Below are 23,785 nucleotides of genomic sequence, written 5' to 3' on the forward strand. Positions count from 1 at the left end.
CAAAACTAAATAATAGTAATACGACTACTACTAATGCCATTGAAAGAGAATGATGGAGATGAGGTCATGTCACTCCTCCTGGAGAGTTTTGAGCAGCAAAACAACAAGATTTGATTTATGTTTGAAAATGATTGTGCTGGCTGCCAGGTAGAGAAGAGAGAAGGACAAGAGATTGGAAGGAAGGAGGTGATGGGTGGGGTGGATGACAGTGTGAAAGGAAATCATGGTGGCCGAAGCAAGCCATAGCGTTGGAGATGATGAACAAATGAGTGAGATGAAGCAGAATGTGGAAGATGTGCAAAGGAAAAGCTCCCAGGACCTGCTCGATCCATTTATTCATGATAATGATGGCCGTAGCTAACAATTAAGTACTTAGGAAAATTGAGACACTGTACTAATATTTAGTGTATTTTGCTTTAGCATTCATCTCAAGCTCCAACTCAGTTAATAGTATTCTCTTAGAAATAAAAAAAGAAAGGGAAGCTCAGAGGGGTAACAAGACACTGGGCAAAATGTGCAGGGGCAGAGGTGAAGATAGGATGGGTAAGATGTGCTTTTATTTGAACCCACAGGCTTAAACAACTTGCCAGAAATACTACAAGTGCATCCAGACAAATGAACAACAAAACAAAGGCAATGACAGAAAGGGAGAAATAGCACAAGGGAAGGCTGAGTGTTGGGAGTTGAGGGGGGCAGACTCTACGAGATGGGATCATCATGGGTGGCCCGTATTCTGCGTGGGTCTATGGAGATGGAAGCAATTCTCATGGGAACGACGAGAGGACATCTAAGGCTGAGAGAAAAACCACGTACAAGACACAGAATCCAGGAATTGGAAGCTACTGTCAGAGGACAGCACTTCCCACTATGGCAGAGAAATAGGCTGGGTTAAGGAATGTTGAATCCCAGAAGGATCAGTGTATTGCCATTAGTACTGCATTGTTGAACAGGCGAGCCATTCAAGAGGTTCCACTCATTCATTCATTCAACAAATATATTCAAGAGCTTATTATAAGCACTATATATGGTCTGTTGGCACCTGGGGCAAGACATCGTCTCCTCCTCCTGTTGAGTCCTTCCGCTGGGTGGGTATGGGAGAGACAGGTGACGGAAGGATGTGCATGTAGTATATGAGTGCTGTACTGTGGAACATTCCACCAGGGACTTGTGAGAGAACAAAAGTGGCGAAGGAAAATAGCGTTTAAGGGCTGGGGATATGGCCTAGTGGCAAGAGTGCCTGCCTCGGATACACGAGGCCCTAGGTTCGATTCCCCAGCACCACATATACGGAAAACGGCCAGAAGCGGCGCTGTGGCTCAAGTGGCAGAGTGCTAGCCTTGAGCGGGAAGAAGCCAGGGACAGTGCTCAGGCCCTGAGTCCAAGGCCCAGGACTGGCCAAAAAAAAAAAAAAAAAATAGCGTTTAAATATGATAGTGAAAATAGTTCTAGACAGAGACACTTCGTGAATGTTTTTGGAACTCCCCTCTCCCTGGGGTCCTTGGAACACACTTCGAGAACTAGTGGTCCTTGGCCTCAAAATTAGTTGTTGTTTTTTTTTTTTAAATGTTGAGTTTGTGTTACTATAATAATGTCCTGGGCATACTGAATTAAGTAAAATGTATTTTAAAATTGATCTCAGTTTTTTCTTTCCTTACAAAACATGCTGCTAGAAAAATTGAAAAGGGCATATATACCTCACAAAGTAATTTCGACTGAACAATGAAGCTCTGGATGAAGGTGGTTGGTGAAAGCTTTGAAGTTTCATCTTTATTTCAAAGGTAATATAGAGCTGACAGAGAGAGAGAGAGAGAGAGAGAGAGAGAAATTGCAAACTAGATAGGGATAAAAAGTGGTATGGAAACACATCACATCATGGTGTTTCCTGTTCCCATGATGCTTTGAGCCATTGATAGAATACTTCTTCCCACCATGCTGTGGGTTCCCCTTTAAATATTTCTTCCCACAATGCCCTGGGTGCCCATGCAACCAATGAAAAGAGCTGAGGCAGCACCTGCACAAGCCATCAAGCAATCAGTGCAAAGCCCAGGGGAGGAGCTAAGGGAGGAGCCCCCCTACTATAACCCAGCCTCCCCGCAGAGGGCTCCTTTGGACCTTTCTTTGGAGCCCTCTCCAGATGGATGGAGAGTCTCCCTTCTTTCACAGCTTTCCTTTCACTTTCAAACAAATTTGTCCTGTTTACCTTAAAAAAAACTTTCCTGCCTTTTAACTCCCTAATGGGTAGAACAAACAAGCCCGTTCCCCCTAAATGACACCAGAGCCATTGAAAAGTGTGACACAGAAGATGGGCGCTGGTGGCTCACATCTGTCATCCTAGCTACATGGGAGGCTGAGATCTGAAGATCATGATTTGCAGCCAGCCAGGGCAGGAAAGTTGATGAGACTCTTATCTCCAAGTAACTACCAAAAAAATTGGAAGTGGAGGTGTGGCATATGTGGTAAAGTGCTATCCTTGAGCAAAACAAAACAAAACAAAAACGCTCAGAGACAGTGCCTAGGCCTTGAGTTAAAGCCACAGAAGCTGCACTTTCAAAGAAAAAGTGACACGGGAAAGCAAAGGAGTCACACTTATACTCACGTTGCTTGGGGGTGGGGCCTGAGCCGAGGTGGGGAGCCAGGAGAGGTGGCTGCCCTTTGGGAGCTAGGACATGATGGAATGTGGCTAAATGGGGGGGGGGGTGTCTGAGCACCTGAAGTCAGCTGGATTTGGTTCTAAGGTAAAATCATGGTGTTATGGTTGTCTAGGAGAATGGCCTTATTTTACGTGTTGCATGAAAAAAAATCTAATAATGCCTGCAGCTACTTTCAGATGGACTGGCACACTTCTATACACAGACACACACACATATATGTGTGTACGTGTGTATGTGTGAGGGTAAGAGTGGAAAGGTAAAGAGCAGTTTAGTGTTATTATCAAAAGTATATGTGGAGAGATGGAGAGAAGAGAGAAGAAAACAAATGCAGTGCAGATTATTGGCAATTTTAAATCTGGGTGAAAGTAATCTGGTAAATGAGGGATCATTTTGCTCTCTCCTCGTGACATTTCAGCAGGTTTGAAAATTTTTCAAAATAAGAAGATAGGGGAAGATGAACAGGAAAACAACAAAACGCATCACAAAAACCTCACCAGGACCTGCAGTCATTGATTAGAGATGGCAGAAAGGGCGATTTGCTGGCTTCACGCGTGGCAGCTGAGTGGACAGCGTTGTCATTTCGGAAATGGAAACCTAAGAGGAAAAACAGGGTGATGGTGGGGATAAAGGGGGGTGCACTCTTGAGTGTGTAGGCTGGGAGGTGATTTGGGATCCAGCAGGTCACCCTGGAGTGTGATGTTCCTAAGAGACATAGACTTGGGCGTCCACAGAATCTGTGTAGCAATTGAAGTTGTAAATGCCCCTTCCTACAAGATGAGAGTGAGAAGAGATGGGCGTGAGGATATCCTGGGAATGCTGACATTTAAGGGTGAGCAAAGAAGGCTATTGTGAGTTGGGGCTTGGTAGCTCATGCTTGCAAACCTAATAAGAATCTCACAGACTTTCCTGCCTGGACTGGCTAAGAAACAAGATCCTCAGATCTCAGCCTCCTGAGTAGCTAGGATTACAGGTGTGCATGACTGATATTCATACTCTCGTATAGTTCTTCTCCACATCATCTGAGGGATGGTCTACATGACCACAAGGGAACACATGATAGTACTTAACCTCTAAGATTAGGTGCAAAAACACTGTCGTTTTTTGCCTTGGTCGCACGTGCTCATTCTTCTTGGGTTGCTCCTCTGGGGGAAGCCATCCGTGATGTCATGAGCAGCCTTTTCCAGAGGTGCAGGCGGGGAGGTACTGAAAGCTGCCAGTAGCCATGGGAGGGAGCTTAGAAGTCGTGGGAAGATGAGCCTCAATTTAAAATAAATAAATTGGGCATAGTAGTGGGTGCCTATGACCTCAGAATTTGGGAGGTTAGGGGCAGGAGGATTGGGCGTTTGAGGACAGCTTGAGCTACCTAGACAATTTAAGGCCGATTGAGAGCGACGTCCCCACACGAAAAATAAAATGAATGAATGAATCACAATCCCATGAGAGTCTGAATCAGGATTTCCCAGCTGCGCTATTCCACTCGGTGAAATTGCTCCAAATTCCTAACTCCTACCGGGGTATCATGTTGGGGTATCTGGTTATGTAGCAATTGATAACAAACACAAATGTCTCAAAGGAAACGTTGGAGAGAATGGCTCAAGAGACATGAGAACTGGGGTCAGGAGAGACTAGGGAAGGGCAAATTTCACGAAGAACAACCCGATACACAATGGCAAATAGCGGTAGAAAAGTGGAATTTTCATCCAGGGTATGATTTTAACCTTGGTGCAAGGAGTCAGTGGAGGGAGAGAAGACAGACCAAATTACAGTAGTTGGAACAGCAATGCCACAAGCTATAATTTCCTTATTACCACACTTACTAAGGGGAGAAGTCCCCACCAGTCTGTCTCATGATTCCTATGTGCACAACAAGAAAGCCCAAGTCATGCTGCTAGAATGTAAAAAATAAAAAATCCCTGTGGGAAATGGTCAGAACTTGAACAAATAATGTTGAGCAAGACAAGCCTAGAACACAGAGAACATGGTCTCCTTGATATATGACTGTTAGGGGGTGGACAGTAGAGACCAGGTCTGCAAAACAAAAAAACTTCTTATCAAATGGTATTTCCACAGGTTTGGGTCAGTGACCTTACATTATGTATCTAAAACCAAACAACTTATAAACATAAAAAGGTCTAAAATAGACCTCTCAGTGGATCACAATAGCTCAACAGCTATGTATATATGCTCATATAAGATAAGGATAAGCAAACTCTATTGTTGACGTAATATTTAAAGTTCTAGGTGAATTTCCTTTGGCCTACGCCACGTGGCTACTGTATATGATTTTGGTACACTGGCTATTGTATATATGCCTACCTGATCTAGGGAAGGGAAAGAAAAACGAGGGCATAAGATATCACAAGAAATGTACTCACTGCCCTATTATGTAACTGTACCCCTTTTGCACAACACCTTGTCAACAAAATTTAATAAATAAAAAAAAATCCCTGTGGGCCTTGCCCCAGTGACACAGTAAGGAATTTTTTCCCCAACCCTACTTACAAATCTTTCTGGGAAGAGTCCTAGATTCTGTTCCTGCAAGCTCCATCCATTTCTGGGAGGGTCTTACAGTTTTGGTACCCAGGCAGTTTTACAGCTGTGGGGTTCCTTCATTTGCATCTGCTTAACTCACCTGCCTCAGGTGAGTCCTTTGCAAGCGCGCCACCTTAAAGTGAACCATCCTTTCATCCATTCCCTAGGTGTTTAGCAAGGTCTCGGTAAGCGCCTCTGCTACCTGACTAGCCTCTTTTGACACCACCAGATGATCACGTTAACGTGTGAAGTCAGCACTCCATCGTGAGGCAAGAGCCTGCCTAGTCCCTGGACCCAAGGTCAAATACAGCACAGCACATTTCAGCAATCAAAGCACCAGCAAATGAGGCAATCAGTAATCATTCAGCGGTGATTAATAGCAACAACTCCTCTTGGGTCTCAGACTCAAAGCTATACATAGGCAGCTATTCCTAGCTCTAACTCAGTTTTAATGCTTGGCCTTCAGTCAATCAATTCACCTTCCTGTGACCCACAGAGCCTCCCCACAGAAAGATTTCCTGAGACGCTTTTGCCTGGTGAATGAAACCACTTCAGGCCTGTTTGAGTTGCAGGAAGTGGCCACGCGGTGTCGCGGTCACTCTCTGTAGCGTTTGGACTCTGCTCCAGTATCAGCCATGTGACTTTGAATGGTTACTTAACAATTTTGTTTTCATCCTCAATTTCCTCATCTGGAAAAAAAAAAAAAAGGTAGGCATAATCCAGGTGTTTGTGGCTTATGCCTATAATTTTAGCTACACAGGAGGCTGAAGTCCGAAGATTGTAGTTTGAAGCCAGCCCAAGAGGGAAAGTCTACAGGACTCTTATTTCCTAAAAAGATGAAAACAGAGATGTGGCTCAAGTAGTAGAGCACCAGCCTTGAGCAGAAAAGCTAAGGGACAGTGTCCAAGCCGGAGGAGGAGGAGGAGAAAGGGAGAGACAGACAGAAGGACAAGAAGGAAAGAAAGAAAGCAGAAAGAAAGACAAAGCAAGAGAGAGAGGAGGGGGAGGGAGAGAGGGAGGGAGGAAGGAAAGAAGGAAGGAAGGAAGGAAGGAAGAAAGGAAGGAAGGAAGGAAGGAAGAGAGGGAGGGAGGGAGGAAGAAAGAGGGAGGGAGAGAAAGACAGACAGCTGGGTATCCATCAATGCAGCTCCCCCCACCCGCACCCCCCTGAGAATAACCAGGAATGAAAACTTTGTTCAAAAAAGGCTCACTTTCTTTGCATAATGAAGTAACTGCCAGATGTTCTTTTCAGAGTGAAGTGGGGAACAGTAGCAAGGAAAGTGCTGAAGAGGAATCTTCAGGAAAGTGAAGAGTAGCTGCAGGCAGCTCTCTGGGCCCAGAACAGCCCAGAGTAAAGGCCCTGTTGCACACCAGAGGCCCCAGCTCCGAGCAGGGCTGTAACTACTCCATGCGGTCCTTGGCTTTTAGTCTTCCAGGCAAAATGGCTGTGTCCTGGCTCGGCTTGCTAAGAGTGAGAGGGGACAAGGGGACAGCAGTGATCCCTCACAGGTGCAAGTTTGAGCATGACTCCATCAAGGAAAACGAAGATGGCAATGCCAGGCTATACTCCCCAGGAGTCTTTGGAAATCTCTGCCCAGCACAGAGCTCCCACATAATTCTGTGTAGGGACTTGGGCTCTACAAGACAGCCACCATGATTTGAAGAAGGCTGATAGAAATCAGGCTACCTAAGGGTTAAATGAAAGAAAGTCCATAGAGCAATTAGCTCAGAACCCAGCTGCTTGATAAGCAACCTAACTAGAGGTTAGCCTTTCTTTCTATGATTTATTGCTCAATTTCCTCTTTTCCTTACCCTTTTGAACTCCAAGGCTTTACAATTTACTTGAAAATTATGATATAGCCATTCATTTGTTCTACAAACATTTATCAACTTCCTTGTATGTAATGGGTAAGTTTCATAATTTCAGGCTGCAGTAATTACCAGAGGTGCTGAGTGCTGAGAATGGAGTGAAGCACTGTACTAAGACCCGACACGAGTTCTTTAATCGAATCTTCACCCCCACCCTAGAGAGCAATCACTGTAATCTCACTTTACAAATGAGGAAACTGAGGCACAACGAGGGTAGAGTCTTAACTTTATATCTGGCCAGTGAGAGAGCCCAAGTTTGAACCCTGGTAATTGGTTTGGAGCACCAGACCATGCTAGGAATGGTTTTGAATGTAACCAGCATAGCCTGGGAGTTGTGGCTACAGAAGTAGAGAGATCGTGAGCAAAAGGCTAGGGGAAGTTAGTAGGGATTGGTGGGGATTCTCTGGTATCCCCACCATTCTCTCTGTTTTGCCCCCCCCCCCTCCCAGTTCCTGGCATGGGTGATGTCAGGATTGTAGGGAGCATGCCCAGAGCAGATCATCAGCAGGTTTGGCTTCTCCTATTTTTGCGAGTGCCCACCATTTCGCAAAGGGTAGGATAGGAAGGAAAAGGGGGAAGAGGCCTGATTGAAACAGCCAATAGATAATTAGAAGCAGCCCATTTTTACCATAACACTGCACAACAACAATAAATAAATCAGTCACTTGGCGGTGAGGTAGGGAATGGCTTTCCTATAATCAGCTATTAAAGGCTTGTATCACTAATTAGTCTATTAATTAGAACTGTTCACTCCTTTCCACATGTTATCAGCATGCCAAAGCAGAGAAAAAAAAAACCAGCCAACCCCCACCCCCCGCAACGGAGGGGGGCAGGAGATAAGAGAAATCAGATAGATAGAAGTAACAGATTCAAACAGCTGGGCTTATGTGTTTGTGTTTTAAAAGCACAGTACTTAGTGCCCGGGGCAAATCCACCTGCTTGGAGGGAAAAAAAAAAAGAAATAAAAAAAGAAAACGTTTATCAAAAACCAAAGGGCTGTAGTCTTTGTTGAACATAAGGTGGGTAGGTGGGTCGGGGGGAGGATTCAGTCTTTAAACAGGAAAAAACCACCATTACCACCCTCCAGGCATCAGTGAAGGGCAATTCTGTTGGGCTCCTTCCCGAGGGGGCAGAGCACAGGGAGAAACAAACGCATCTGTGCCAAGGCAGTGTAGTTAGCAGATGTGTTGTCCTGCGTTTGAAGCTCATGTGTACACCTTGCAGACCTAATGCCAACCGAGCTCCTACTACGCACCTGCCTTTATGTCTGTAGTCTCCTATTGGATGGTTTCACTGACCTTCTCAGGGCCCTCTGGAGTTACTGTGAGGAATTGCCAAGATGGAGCCCCGCAGCTACAGTCTGCAAAGGATGATGGCTATTGTGCTCTTCCGGTCCTGTGTTAGCTGTCATTGGTTTTTTGGCCCAACCTGGATCTTGGGGAAATCTCTCATTAAATTCCTTCTCTGTAACAGGTATAGGTTGCATGGTTTCTCTTTTGTAATAATTGGAATATGTCTATGATATTCTTAGCAGAGGATCACAACAGCCCAATTGCTAAGTGCATAGGACCCTATGTAAGGAAGCTTATCAAAATGAACTCCAAGAATTGGAAACAAGAGGTTCTTTTTATATCCTGTATGCAATTATTTCTCTTTTTTTTTCTTTCTGTTTTACTTTGCTGTCCCCTTTGTCTTGGATATAAGCTTATCTGATCTGTGGAAAGGAAAGGAAATCACAGAAACAGCAGGACAAAAGATGAACTAATGCAACAATGATACTCACTAGATATTAGGTTGGAAATGAACTTTACAACTTGGGGAGAAGGGGAGTGGGGAGGGCTAATAGGGAGAAAATGAGGGAGGCAGTAACAGTGTTTAAAAAGAAATGTACTCATTACCTTTTGTAACTGTAGCCCCCCCCCCGTTCATCACCTTTACAGTAATTAAAAACATGAAGTTTCAAACAGCAATAATTCTCATGGTTAATGTTACTAGCTCTGCCTGGGCCAGAATATCATGTTACTATTTTGTTCTTTTTCGTAAAAAAAAAAAAAAAAGTTCTGAGACTTGAACTCAGGGCCCCGAGTTCTTACTTGGCTTTTTCACCCAAAACTGGTGCTTTAGCATGAGTCACATTTCCACTTTTGGCTTTTTGCTGAGTAAGTGTAGATATCAGAGCCTCACGGATTTTTCTGCCTGGGCTGGCTTTGAACTGCAATCCTCAGATCTCAACCCTTTGACTAGATGGAATTTACAGGCATGAGCCACTAACACCTGGCTCTCACACATCATTCCTGAACAATTCCAACAAGTTTCAAGCCCCAATGCAGTCTTCACATCCCTGGGAAAGGCACCCCATAAGGGCTGTGATTTTTCCTTTCTTTGCTTTTCTAGCAACTCTGCTCCCCTCTTCCCCCACCTCACCCCGCCCTCTAGTCATGAATCAGATACTCCTATAGCCCAAGTCCAAACCAGCCGGCATAGGATGAGGTGTTGGGCGTATGACTCCACTAGCCACAGACCCACAACAGCTGTTAATCATTTGGTTTAATCCCCACCATGGCGATGCAATGGCTATCATCAATCCCACTGTGCAGAGTGGAGAGACGGAGGCCCGGAGATGGCAATTTGGCCGGGTTTCTATAGGCTTCCATATCTTAGTGAGGGCTTAGTGGGTATTTGCTGATGGACAGAATTTGGAAATATGGAGGAAATAGAAAACCGACTGGAAACTTGGAGCAGGAGGGAATCCTGCTCTATGGTCATCCATTGAGGCGACCACTTTAGGGTGTGAGAAGGGCAAAGGTGGGGAGTACAAGGTCAGCCTCAAGGTCAATTACTCCTCACTTCATTCCTTTCTGTTCTGATTAACTGTGTGTGTCAAGTTCACTTTAGACCCTAAGCCTCCCCCCACCCCCCAAACCCTTCCGAAGCTTTAAGAGGAAACTGTGAGTCTCATGATCAGCAGTGTGTTGATATGTTTGTGTTCCAACAGCGTCTCCCACTTCGGAGCTAGAAGGGAGGAGAGTGCCTAGACTCGGAACCCAGCCAGGGTGAAGCCTCTGATGTCCGGTGACAAGCTTAGGCAAATTGTGTTCCTTCCACTGCCCTCTTCTGGTTTCCTCACATGCAAATTGGGAGATGTCAGCGACCTGCTTAAAATGTTACTGTGCGGATGAAGAGATAGCATGCAACACGACCCAGAAGAGCCAGGGAGCTAGGGAGAACTCTGACATCACAAAGGCATGCCTTATCTATCTCTAGTCACCTTCGGGGTGACCCCAGGTATTGTTATTACCTTCAGAAAGACTGAAACTCATTGCGAACAGTGTGTGGAACTAGCCAGTTCAATCCTGGCATTGCTGTGTCTCACAGCTCCTCTCATCTGGGAGATGTGTCACGAGCAAAGCTTTTTGGTCATTTAATAAAAATGGTTGTGTTCCAGCCTGGAGTTGGTGGCTCACACTTGTAATCCTACTCAGGACAATGAGATCTGAGGATCGCAGTGTGAAGTCAGCCTGGGCAGGAAAGCCCTTGAGAATCTTATTTCCCATTAACCAGCCAAAAAAACTTAAGTGGAGGTGTGGCTCAAGTGGTAGAGCACCAGACTCGAATGAAAAAGCTGACGGACAGTGCCCAGGCCCTGAATTCAAGCCCCAGAACTGGCACAAATAAAACATCTATGTTCCGATCGGGCACCAGGTACAGTGCTAGACACTCAGGAGGACATGGGTGTCAAAGTTCTCACCATGTTGGGGAAAGTTGATGAGAAGTAAAGGTCAGTGGGGTAAGCTACTGCCTGGGAAGCAGGAGGCCAGGTGAAGCAGGAGGTAGAAGGGAAGTCAGAAGAGGAGACAGCAATCTCAGGCAAATGCAAAGCGGGGGAGGGAGTGTACGAAGGACAGGATGGGAAGGGTCCTGGTGATTAGCATGAGTTGAGTAAGTAAAGGGATGTGGTAAGAGCGGAGGCTGGGGAATGAGCAAGGCAGACCTGGGCAGCCTAGTGAGCCAGGCACTCTGCGGCGACAGATGGATGCATACGTACGTATGCCAGGAGAGACGAAAAGACAGCTAAGGATGCCTTCCTGCTTGCTTCTAAGGTGTGCAGCTGTGGCGCTGCCCTTGTCGTCAGAGACACTCAGTGGTAGCAAACAGCTGCTATTTGTTAGCTACATCCTGAACTTGTATCCCAACTCAGCACTCCTGAATATTGGCAACTATATTCAAAGGAGAATGGGTGAAAAGATCTCACCAACTTGTGGTTTCTTTTTCCCAGGCACCGAAGCAAATGGCAGGTGTGTGTGTGTGTGTGTGTGTGTGTGTGTGTGTGTGAGGGGGGGGAGATGTTTTGTAGGGGTAGCCATCTCCTTAGGCCTCCTGTTTGTTTCTTCCATCTCTGTGACTGTAAACTGTTTTCAAGGCTATATCACATAAGGTATCTTAGTTACAGACGGCAAAATAGATGTTATTTTTTTCTTTCTTTGTGGCATTTTGAGTTTCTTGTTGGGCCTTGGACAATAAAGCCTCAGACTCTGGAGTGCTAGGGTTACAGGTGTGCATCACTATACACAATTGGAAAATGGATCTTAAAAGAGTTTACAACCAATCAAAGCTTACAACCAATCAAATGCATGTACACCTAAACAGCCAGAAAAGGCCTGAAGAACATGCTTCCAGAAAACCGAGCTATGAGGTCTGAACTCAACTGTAGATACACTTTGCTGGACAGGCTTCTCTGCTGATGGAGCCAAGTCTCCAGCCCTCTTTGCTCTGGTTATTTTTTTTGGAGACAGTCTTGCCTTTTGCATCCCCTTTCTTGTGTGTCTACATCCCGCCATTGCTAGGACAACAGGTACTACTTCTGTTCAGATAAGGGGTCTTGGGAACTTTTTCTTTCCTGGCTGGGCTAGGAGTTGCGGGGTACCTGGCGGAGTGGTGGAGTCTTAAGTTGAAGTTCATGGCGCTATGAATTGCAGAATCCCCTGAAACATGGTGTAAATAAAATTGTGCTTCAGTGTGTATTTTTCTGGACAGAGGGGTCCACAGCTCGCCTTCAAGGGTGGAACCCAAGAAAAGGCTGGAATGGAACGCGGTGCTCATAAATCAAGGGAACTAGAGTTGATAGGTAGGCGTGGAGCATGTAATGTTTTCTTCTTCTGATACTAAGGATTGAACACAGGGTCTCCAGATTGCTCGGTTTACCCCTTGGGCCAGGGCAGCAGTCCCCTGACTTTCAAAATACAAGTTAGCTCTAGGAGCGATCTGGGTTTGTTATACCTTGGATCTTTAGACATGGGATCCTTGCAGTGTTATTAGCTTTAAGAACCTCCCCCCCCCCCATCTTTTACCCATCTCCGGTTCCCCTGCCCTCTATTTCACAAGAGGGGTCACCAGGAGATACATTTCGGGAGGGAAGGTCAGAGGGAACAGAGGGAAACCCAGTCATAACAGAGGTGGGGTGGATGGGAAACTTGCAGGCGCCGCAAGGCCTCCGTGGGCCTGTGGAGACATCCGAGGTCGCGGAGCTCGTGTTCGGTCCTCACGGATCAGGTGGCCTGTCAGTCCCCACCCTCCTTCCCTCTCTCCTTCCCTCTCCCCCCCCCCCCTCCCTCTTTCCCTCCCCTCCGGTCCCAGACACAAGCTCACGGTCAAGTTCTGGGAATTTCCCAATGGGTCTGGCCAGGCTGCGGCAGAATTTTTCCGGGACGGGAGCGTGCAGTTCCCAAGGCGGCCGCTGGGCGGCGCGGCGCGGGGCGCCGAGCGTGGGAAGCGCGGCCGCGCGGGCGAGCTGAGCTCACACGCCCGGGAAGCGGTGGCGGCCGAGCGCGGCCGAGCCCGGGTCCGCAGTGGCTGCGCGCCGTTCCGCGTGCCGTGCCGCGCCGCGCTCGGGGCGGCGGGCGGGAGGGGGGGGTGGAAGGTGGGGGGAGCTTCAGAGCGGGGCCGCCGGGGTGAGGGCGCAGCGCAGCGCAGCTCCCCGGGAGGAAAGCAGCAGCGGGCGAGGTGAGAGCTGGGTTCTGTGGTCGGGTGGAAGTGGGGGAGCTGCGGGCTGGGCCTGCAGCGCGATCTCCCCGGGCGCCCCGGGGCGCGCAGGGCTCTTCGGTGGCGGGGGTGGGGGGGCGGGGAGGAGGCGCTGCCCGGGGGTCCGCGGCCTCGCCTCCCGCCACTGCAGCGCGGTGGGTGGCGGAGCGCCGCTGCCCTCGCCCGCACGGGGCAGGGGTGGGGTGGGACGGATCTCTCGGCCCGGAGCCGCCCCGGGTAGGGTAGGGCCTCCCCGGAGGGTCTGGGGCCAGCGGGTGCGCCCAGCCCCTCCAGCCGGGCGCGGTGCGCTCCGCAGTGGGCGTGGTGCCCGGCGCTGCAGAGGGGGACGCGGGCGTGGGGCTGGCCGGGGGCGAGCGCGCGCGCGGAGACAGGTGGTTGAGGGGGCGCCGGGGGGTGCACCGGAGCGCGTGATGGGAATGCGCGTTTCCTCTCACCCCCGCCTCTCCCTTCTTCCAGTGGTGGTGGTGGGGGGGCGCCCAAGCGCGTGAGGAGGCGGCGGCGGCGGGGAGAGGGCAGGTGGTGGCCGGAGGAGAGGTCCCCCGGGGCGCGGACTCAGTTCGGACCTCCAGGGCCCTTCTCCCCCTCCCCCGAATTAGTCAGATGGGAGTGGCGGTGATGGTGGAGGAGTTGGTCCCTCCACCCCCCCCCCAACCCCAGCGCCCCAGGCTGGCCGCTGAGCCCCCGCGTGCCCAGCTGGAGCCGGATGCTCGGGAGCCCTCTGGAGGGAGAAGGGGGTAAAAGCTCCCCCCCCCCCATCTCCCCCACCGGGGCAGCCACGGAGGTAGAGGCTGGGTAGGGGGCCGGGTCGGGTGGGGATGGACAGGACTCCAGGTTGCAACTTAGCTTCAAGGGGTTGGGTTTCCTAGGATATGCTGGGAATGGAGACTGGAGGGAAATAGGGGGGTAATTTCTCCAGGTCTAGCTTTTTATTAGCAACCTTAGTCCGAAACTGGCAATGTGGCATTTGCCAAATGTGCCTAATGTGTTTATTTCTTTTTCCTCCCTTAGAGAAACAGTGAGTGGCGGCAGAGCCCACCAACACCTGGCCCAGCCAATCCTGGATTCCTGCTGTGTTTGTTCTTCCCCCAAACAAGCCCATTCTGGTAGGAGCATTGGGTCTGAAGGCTCTGGCCCTCACCCCTTCCCCTGCCCAGGACCCCTTAGCTTGCCCCTCTGCCCCCAGATTGGACAGAGACTGCCTTGGGCCAGGGCCATGATAGTGCCTGGGCCCCTCCCTGCTGCCTTGTGTGGGGAAGAATGCAGAGCCGGGCAAGTCTCTGTGGCCCCTGGGGTGGAAGGAGCAGGTATAGACAGGGCTGGGGCAGTTGGGGCCTGGCATGGCTTTGGCATTGGTGGCAAGAGGGCTGTGCCTTCAGCCCCCTGGGTTTGTTTCCGCCCCTGGCCTGTCCCTGGCACTCCATAACTGCGTCTGTGTGCTTATTCTTGCCACCATGTTATATAACGCTTATATAATCTCCCAGGGTGAGCACTCTGTCTCCATTCTCAGGTCACGCAGACACTGTGTCTGTGTGGGAGGCAGGGTCTGTGGAGGATTGTGGGTGGACCTGTTCCCCCCACCCCCCAATCTCCAGCCTGGCTCCTTCTGAGGCTGGGTACAGAGTGGGTTGGGCTGGGGGGAGGGGGGAGAACTGAGGCCAGTCTCCACACCATCTGTGTGGGGCTGAGAAAGAAGGGTTGTTCTGGCAGCCTTCTACACCTTGTGACCCCCTTCATTACCTTGCCCAGTAGGACATCTGATAGAACGGATGCCATTGTTAAGCTCTGAGTACCACCTGTTGGTTCTTGGGGCTCCTGGCACGGCAGGTGGGTGTGGGAAGAAGGTGACTCTTAAGGGTGTCGTGGTAGGTCACTTTAGCACCGATGAAGAGGAGGTATGAACTTTGCCTTTGTGGTTTTTGAGCAACAGACTAGGAAGATGACATTGGCTTTTTTAAGACATTTTGGTGCAAGCTTAGGGGACGGATGGTCAAGGAAGGGTGTTCGTGGAAGTGGATCAGACAGCAAAGATAAACACGGTGTTCTTTTACTGTACTCTCCACTGGGCTGTCCCTGGTTACCAGGGCAACAGAAGCAGTGATGAAAATCGTGCATTTCGTTCAGTGGAAAAATTTTAGCTCCTCCCCCAGCCTCTTCCTCCTCTAATCGCCCGCCTACCAGGCCCATTGGAAGGGTAGCGCCTCCAAGGGGTCAGAAAGCTCTGCATCTCCCTGTAGATGCCCCTTCCCCATTAAAAACGCCATCTGCCCCTCTCCCACATCCCGCATCTCCCTCCGGAGCTCAGCGTTTGGCAGTTGCGTAGGAGGCCAAGGAGATGGAGGGGGGCAGGGCATGGACGTCATTGGAGCGCAGGGTGAGAGCGTGGGCAGGATGTGGATGCAGGGATGACTGGCACACCAAGAGGGCCAGGGATTGGTCAACCTCCTCCTGAAGCCCGGAGCCTGTTTTGGGCATGGCAGGGGCTGCAGGTGGGAAGGGAGAGAGAGATGGCAGAGCTTGCTGTCTGACTCACAGTCTAGAAAAGAGGAAGGCCCTGGGGTTTCTAGCATAGTCATGCCTCTCATGAGGAAAGCTAGAATTCATTGTTCCAGCATTGACTGCTTGCCCCCTGTGTTCGATGAGGTTCTAGAAGCTGGAAAGCCAGAGATGCACATAGCACAGGGCCTTGGCCTTGAAGAGATTGTGTGGATGGGGGAAGGTGGGTGTGTAGGGGGAAGAGCTAGCATTCTGTTACAAACCCAGTATCGCAGGCAGAAGACCAGGCAGCCGAACCACATTGCTGGTAATGGGTTAGGGTAGACCCTGTGGAGATGAGAGGAGTCAAGGTGAGAGGCCACTTTGTCTTGGAAGCAGGATATGGGGAAGGGAAATTGCTAGAATTTTGAGCCTCAGAGATTGACTGAAACAGAAAAATAAGTGGTCAGTATTGTCTGAGGGAGTCATGCTTGCTTGGTTTTTTGGACATCCTTAAGATGATGGGGGAAGTGTCTGGTAGAAACGGTTCAGTCAGGCAAATAAAGTTTGTAATCTGGGAGGAGCTGGGGGAGGATATTGGACGATGAAGCTTGCTGTGGTGGGTGGAGACAGATCCCAGGGCCTTTGACATTGACCCAGAATTGGGTGCGGCTCTATGCTTTGTAGCTGTTTATTACCCTAGGGCCCACCCAGGCTCCTAGACCAGAATCTTCCAGTCACCCACATCTCCCAAACCACATCTTTCTCCGTGTTGAGAGTTTTGTTTGTTTTCTTCTCCCTAGTAACCATGTCCAGGTACAGTTGGAAAAATAGATGTATATAAATATGTTTCCCTCGCCCAAGCTGCCTCCCTGTTGTTTGCTTTACCTTCATTTATACCAGGAAGCTTCTTATAGCTGTAGAGAGGAGCCAGAGGTCGTTGGTCCCCAGCAGCATGTTGTATGCATGCTTTACCTCTACTCATCACTCTGGAGGAGCAAGAGCATGGACAGAGTCAGGAGACCTTTGTCAGCTATGCGGTTTCGAAACATGGCTTCCTTCTCCAGCCTTAGTGTCTAGTCTCAACAATCTAGTTCTGAAGTCCTTAGATTTGAAGTCTACAGCCTTTTCTACCTTGGCCCAGGTTCGAATCCAGGCCAGGCTTTTGCAACAAGTAGCCCAGGTTCTGTGTGTGTGTGTGTGCGCGTGCGCACGTGCGCGTACGAGAGCCAAAACAGGCTTGAACTCAAGGTCTGGGTGCTGTCCCTCAGCTTTTTCGTCAAGGCTAGCACTCTGCTGCTTGAGTCGCAGCTCCACTTCCAGCTTTTTTTTGCTGGTTTGATTGGAGATAAGTATCTCAGAGATTTTCCTGCCTGGGCTAGCTTTGAACTGTGATCCTCAGATCTCAGTTTCCTGAGTGGCTAGGATTACAAGCATGAGCCACCAGCGCCTGGTTTCTAGGTTCTTCAGTGCCTTGTAGATGGAGAAACAGGGTTGGAGGACTTTCCCAGGGGAGGCTTTTGCTTCTGGAGCCAATAAGAGCCCTTCAGGTGCATGGCAACCCCCCTTTCCACTTTGAAGCATGGAAATGATAGAAGAGCAAGTTTTTCCCCAATGACTAGGGCCTGGCAAACTGCAGTCCATTGTCCATATGTTTGTTTTTAAAAATAAAGTCTTAGTGGAACATAGATATGCCCGCTACTGTTGGCATATAATCCGTGTCTGATTCATGCTACAGTGGCGTTGTTAACCAGTTGCAACAGAAACCATGAGACCCACAAGCCTGAAATATTGACCACTTTGTCCTTTACGATGTAAAAGATAAAAAAAAAATTGCCAACCTCTGCCTTAATCTACCTGAAAAGTGTACGAATCTCTGTTAGGGATGCTTACAAGCTCTGTTTCAGATCTCCAGAGTTCTTGAAGAGCCTGTTTTGGGCCTGCCTTTGTGAGCCCAGGAGAGAGGTCCTCTCTTGGTTGTGATAGTAGATAATCAAAGACAGTCTCAGAACAGCAACTCATTTTCAGCCTTTTTCCTGGGACCTGGGATGTTTGTGTGGCGGGGTGTCCTGCCCTGTTTTAGAGCCCTGAAGCCTGGGTTCCTGAACAGAGCAGTATTGTGACTTTGGTTTGACAAGCTGCCTTCCCTCTCATTCTGATTCTGCCAGGCTTGAGCAGAGGGGATTGGACTGACCCAAGCTCAGTCTCAAGGCAAGGGGGAAATGGAGCTCACGTGTTCTGCTGCCTATTTCCCCTGGTGTCTCTGCTTTGTTGTGTACGACCTCATAGCCCCATTTGGGGCCGGGGCCCTAAGGATGGCACTGTGGACACCTGCCTGCCCCTGGCACTCATCGGCGCTGTCCACGCAAGGCCCTGCCTGGGCTTGGAGCCTGGGTGACACAGGGCTTCTGTCTGTGTCGTTATGGGACTGGAACCAGCTTCATTTTCTGGCAAGCCCATCTTTATGGTGGCTTCTTGTGTCCTGGTTTCTACCTTGTTGGCAAGGTCGTCGGCCTGGAGTCTTGGTGCACACTCCTGGGTAGGAACAGGGCTCACTGAGAACTCTTGCTGCTGCCAGTCGGCAGCGGCACAGCACCTGGGGCGGCTCTGTTCATGCCTGAAATAGGAAGTGCAAGCCTTCCGCAGTGAGAGGAAACCACATGCTCAGAGAAGCCTGCAGGGACCTGGGAGGGGTAACTGAGTCTCCTTCCCACCCCAGCTGGGAGGGAGAAGGGAGGAGGCTGGCTGTGGGAGGAGGGAGAAGATGATCCAGAATAGCAAAAAAGACAAGCCAAGCACACCCAGAGCTGCTTTTAGCTGGTAATGATAAGCCTGGCTCTAGGTGTTTTCTCCATTACCGCCCCCCCCCCCCCCCCCGACACCTGTCTCTCCAGAGGCTGGATCTCTGCTCTTCAAAAGGTTCTCATCAAAGAACCTGTCTAAAGTTGAGTGCCAGTGGCTCAGGCCTATCATCTTAGCCACTCAGGAGGCTGAGTTCTGAGCATCATGGTTTGGAGCAGCCTAGGCAGAAAAGTTGGTAAGACTGACCTCTCAAATTAACCAGCAAAAAAGCCAGAAGTCAGTCTGTAGCTCAAGTAGTAGAGTGTCAGCCTTGTGGTGAAGAAGCTAAGAAAGACTGTGAGGCCCAGTACTAACACAGACACATACACTCACACAGACACACACACACACACACGTCTAGCTACCATTCATTTGTAGAGTTTAGGGTGAGCCTGTACATTATGGGTTTACATTTTTGTTGAGACAAATGTATGGAGTTGGAGAATCATTCCTGTACCCAGTTGGATATTTTCTAAGGATCTGTTGTATGTCAGGCACTCCTCAAGTTCTGAGGATGTCGGGGTGGGGCCGGGGGAGGGTTCATGGTCTGGTCTGGATGGTTTCTGGACAGACGATTCAGTCAGTTTTGATGTGCTCGGTGAGAGTATGTCGGTGTCTGCCTGGTTCCTGCTGTCACCTGAGTGCCAGCGTGGGGTATGAGCTTGGCTCCAGATAGGCTTGCGGACATTTCATGGCCTGACCCACCATTTTGGGTTTGCCCTGGAAGTATGCAGGAGGTTAAGTGGACACACTGGTTTACAGTGGCAAATTTCGATTACCTTTAAGGGAAGTGAAATAGGGAAAGGTTAAGGCCAAGGGTTAAGGCTCTTAACAAGATCCACATGTTTCATTTAGTTGGTGAATCTCTGGTCTCTGTTAACAAAGATGATGGCCACTCATAAAGGTGTAATGCTAGCTGCTCAAGAGGCTGAGATGTAAGGGTTGCAATTGGAACCCAGCCTAAGCAGAAAAGTCCATGAGCCTCTATGTCCATTTAACCAGCAGAAAAGGCTAGACTGGAGCTGTGGCTCAAGTGGTTGGGTACCAGCCATTAGCAATCAAAGCCAAGTGGCGTGCCCATGCACGCGCCCACGCGCGTGCACACACACACACTTTGTTTTGCAATTCTGTGCTTAAACTTTAATTGCCTAACTCTATGCCCAGTCACCTGCCCTACAGCTTCCCCCCCCCTTTTTTTTGGTACTAGTACTGGCCTTAAATTCAGGGCTTCATGCTCTCACTTGACTTTTTTACGCAAGGCTGGCACTCTACCACTTGAGCCACAGTGCCACTTCTGGCTTCTTTCTGGTTAGTTAGAGATAAGAATCTGAAGGATTTTTCTGCCAAGGCTGGCTTTGAACTGGAATCCTCAGATCTCAGCCTCTGGAATAGCTAGGATTACAGGCATGAGCCACCAGCCCCTGACTGAATGGTCTATAATTCTTATTTATACTTGGTAATTCCTGGATTATAATGTCTGAACCTTAAAAAAAAAAAATGAGCAGGCTGGGAATATGGCCTAAGTAGCCCAGCTCTTTCCTAGCTTGCCTGAGGCCATAATTTCAACCCTAAATACAGAATAAAAAAAAGTGATAACAGGGTCAGAGGCTGTGGCTTATGCCTTTAATTCCAGCCACGCAGGAAGACATAGATAGGAGGCCAGCCTCAAAGCCAATCGTAGGCAAAAACTTTGAGAACCTTGGAAAATAACTGAAGCAAAAGAGGACTGACTGAGAGTGTTGCACCTCCCTACCAAGTGCTGCAAAGCCCTTGAGTACAAACCCCATCAATGTCAAACCATATGTTTGTATTCTCAGGGACAACAGGGATTATTATTATCAGTAGTAGTGCCAGTAGTGCCAGCACTGGGACTTGAACTTAGGTCATGGGCATTGTTTTTTAGCCTTTTCCACTCAAGGCTGGCACTGTGACTTGAGTCACAGTTCCACTTCTGCCTTTTTGCTCAACAATTAGAGATGAGTCTCTTAGACTTTATTGCCTGGGCTGGCTTCTAACTGTGATCTTCACATCTCAGCCTCTTAAGTAGTTAGGATTATAGTAATGAGCCACTGGCACTTGGCCAAAGGCCAGCATTTCTTTGCCTTTGCTAGATTTTTTATTATATGCTTAAGATAATAAGATAGAATGTATTAAATGTACTGTGTGGTACCTGCCTTTACTCCGTGAAAGTTAAGTGGCTTAGAGTGTGATGGTTCGTTTTGTATTTTCTTCCAATTAAATGGTCTTCGGCTATCGTGATCTGTTCCTGTGATGCGGTGAAACTTGCGAGCGACTTCCTGTGTGTTTGCTTACAATTTACAGGCCGCATGCTGTGCTATTAGTATATACATTATAAACCTCTAAATGGTGGCGGCCCTCTCCACAGTCTTCCCGCAGGAACTGTTCATGCCCCCGTCCACTGTGGACTTGCGTCCCTCTCCTAAGCCAGGAGATGTGGGAGTGGAGGCGTGGCAGAGTGACAGAGTGCAAGCCTTGAGCAAGAAAGCCGAGGGAAAGTGCAAAAGTGCAAGGCCCCAGTTCATGCCCCAGTACACTCACTCACACGCACACACTCCACATGTAAAAACGTACCCCACACTTCCCCCTTCTTGCGGCACCATCTCTCCCCGCTATGGGCTGCTTCCCAGAGGCTCCTGTCTTCTCATCATACAACCCCGCCCTGCAGCTTCTGCTCCTGCAGTGGTTTTCTGCCACATCCCCATCCCACCCTCCCCCAAACCCTGCCATTCCTGGCGCTATCCCATAGCGAGCACTGTTACTAAAGAGTCCTCGGTTCATCTAGTCCCTCCTCAGCAGTTGGGCGCAGTTGGTCCTGACATTTTCCTTGAGGCTCTTTTCTGCCTGTCTGCCAGGACACTTTTCTGGTTTCTTTGCCCCTTTGCTGGTGGTTTGTTCTCAGCAGCCTGACCTCTGAACATGAGAAGGTCACGAGAAGGCTCTGGAACGCCTCTTCCTTTTCTCCCATCCTCTCTGCAGTATGCCTTATATAGGAATGATATCTCCGTCTTGGTACAGAATAATCCTGGAGCTACGTTGGCTCTGAGTCGATCCATCATTGCTTAAACGGAGGGAAAACTACCTGGGGTTGTTTCCTATTCTGCCCTTTAGGTTTAAAATTTATACTGGAAGTTTTCCCTAATGAAAAGGTTGGGGGGGGGCGGAAATCAAACCTGTATACCAAAGAGCCTTGGTTATTTGTCTTCAGCCTAGGCTCTCCTTTTGAACTTCATCTGCCTATTCAGCATCTGAGCATTGATGTTAATAGATGAACCCCAAACTGAAATCCTGATTTTACGTAAGTTCCTCCTGAAGTCTCCCCATCCTGATCCTGTGACATGCCATCCTTTCAGTTGTTCATCCAAAACACTTCGGTTCTACTGAACCCCTCTCCCTCTCCCTTCACCTCTCTCCCCGCTTCCCTTTCCCTCTCTCGCATTGGGATTTGAACTCAAGTCCTCAAGTTTGCTAGGCTAGCACTCCATCACTTGGACCATGCTTCCAGCTCTGCCTTTTGTTGGTTGTTTTGGCATCTGGTGGACTTTCCTGATTTGGCTGGCTTCAAATCATGATTCTCTAGGGTCTCAGCCTCCTAAGTAACTAGGATTGACTTCTCTTATTCTTATGGCCCTTAATTCTATCCATTTTTTCTCTCCCTCCCTCCTTCCCTCTTTCCCTTTCCTTGCAGTGATAGGATTGGATTGAATATAGGTTCTTACAGATCTGGGCAAGCACTATACCTTGAGCTCTACCTTCAGCCCTTTGTTTTAATATTAGAGTCTTCTTCCTGGATTGGCCTCAAACTCACAATCCTCCTTCATCTCTCTGCCTCCCGACTAGCTAGGATTGCGGGTGGACTGTGCCTGGCTTATCCCAACGAATTTGTTGACGCTACCTGAACATTGTACTGAGAGTCAGATCTGTCACACCTGCTTCCACTGACAGCAACCTCCTCCAGGCTGTTGTCATCTCCTGCCTGCGTCTCCTCTGTCCCTTAGGGGTTGGAGTCCTCACCAAAGCCAAAACCAAACCAAAGCCGCTGTGAAATAGAAGCCGTGTCATCTCCTGCCATACTCAACAACCCTTGTAGGGACTTCTCACTCAGGAAGAGCCAGGGTCGTCCCCGGGTCCTGTGGACCCTAGAGCTTGGCTGACTTGGCTTCGTACTGTCCTACAGATCTAGTGTGATCTACCCAGGAGAGCCACAGAAGTCCTCGAGAGCTTTTCCGGCAAAGGGAAATGAAGCTGTTGAAATTTAAGTTTAATCATGAATACTGTCCAAGCTAGCGGGGCTGAGCGCTTTTCGCTTCTGAGGCAGGTTATGCTGTTTGTGCTTGTGTGCAGTCACCGCGACAGCACAGCCCAGCTCAGTCGGTGCTGACTCACTTGGCCTGTGGCCGCCATGTTGGACAGCCCAGTCTATGACCCGGCTCTCTGTGCTTCTGCGTCCTTGGCTGCCCTTCCCACCCTGCACTTTGTTCCAGCCACCCTGGCCTCGTTCTTCCTCAGATACACTTGGCGTTTCCTGTTTCAGGGCCTTTGCCCCTCCAGTTTTCTCCATTTGGAACACTTTACTCCAGATAGCCTCATGGCTGACTCTTACTTCCCCTGGCCCTTTGCTCAGATGTGAACTTTTTAGTGGACCTACCCCCCCCCCCCACCCCGCCCCGGCTGCCATTTCTTCATAAAGTGTTTTCTTTCCGTGCTTGTTTAGTATATGTCTTTTATTTTTATGTTTGTTGGTCATCGGGCTTATAACTTAGGGCCTGAGCACTGTCTCAGGACTTTTCTGCTTAAGGCTAGCACTCTACCACTTTGAGTCACCTCTCCACTTCTGGAGATAAGAGTCTTGTGGACTTCCCTGCCTGAGGTGGCTTTGAACCACAACCTTTAGATCTCTGCTTCCTGAGTAGCTAGGGTTACAAGCATGAACCACTAAGCACCCAGCCTTTTGTTTTGTTTTGTTTTTTTTGGCCAGTCCTGGGCCTTGGACTCAGGGCCTGAGCACCATCCCTGGCTTCTTCCTACTCAAAGCTAGCACTCTGCCACCTGACCCACAGCGCCCCTTCTGGCCGTTTTCCATATATGTGGTGCTGGGGAATCGAACCGAGAGCTTCATGTATAGGAGGCAAGCACTCTTGCCACTAGGCCATATTCCCAGCCCAACACCCAGCCTTTTAAAAAATATATTTTAATTTTTAAAAAATTTCATGCCCGTAAAAACAAAGTCTAGATTCTGTACATGTGAGAAAAATAGGTGATACTTGTTTTTCTGTGTATAGCATTTTTCACTTGATGGTTTCTGGTTCACCCATATTCCTGAAAACGACATATTTTCATTCTTTACTTTTTTTTTGCCAGTT

General features: G+C 49.1%; 1 protein-coding gene and 1 long non-coding RNA gene across 2 annotated transcripts in view; one reads left to right on the forward strand and one right to left on the reverse strand.

Annotated features, from left to right (window-relative positions):
* Positions 1–11,382, forward strand: part of Cd34 (CD34 molecule) — a 41,063-nt gene extending 29,681 nt beyond the window's left edge. Inside the window, exon 9 of the mRNA XM_048356972.1 lies at positions 11,348–11,382. The gene's annotated coding sequence lies outside the window, so the exon portion shown is untranslated. The remainder of the gene's footprint in view (positions 1–11,347) is intronic.
* On the reverse strand, positions 1,303–23,242 carry LOC125359309. Its single transcript, XR_007212530.1, has 4 exons — positions 22,782–23,242; positions 22,281–22,285; positions 19,697–19,702; positions 1,303–1,315 (listed from the first exon to the last, which is right to left on the reverse strand). It is a non-coding gene; the product is annotated as an uncharacterized LOC125359309 (long non-coding RNA).
* Between the last annotated feature and the right edge of the window lie 543 nt (positions 23,243–23,785).

This window comes from Perognathus longimembris, chromosome 11, assembly GCF_023159225.1.
Source record: "Perognathus longimembris pacificus isolate PPM17 chromosome 11, ASM2315922v1, whole genome shotgun sequence".
In the NCBI taxonomy this organism is placed as follows: domain Eukaryota; kingdom Metazoa; phylum Chordata; class Mammalia; order Rodentia; family Heteromyidae; genus Perognathus; species Perognathus longimembris.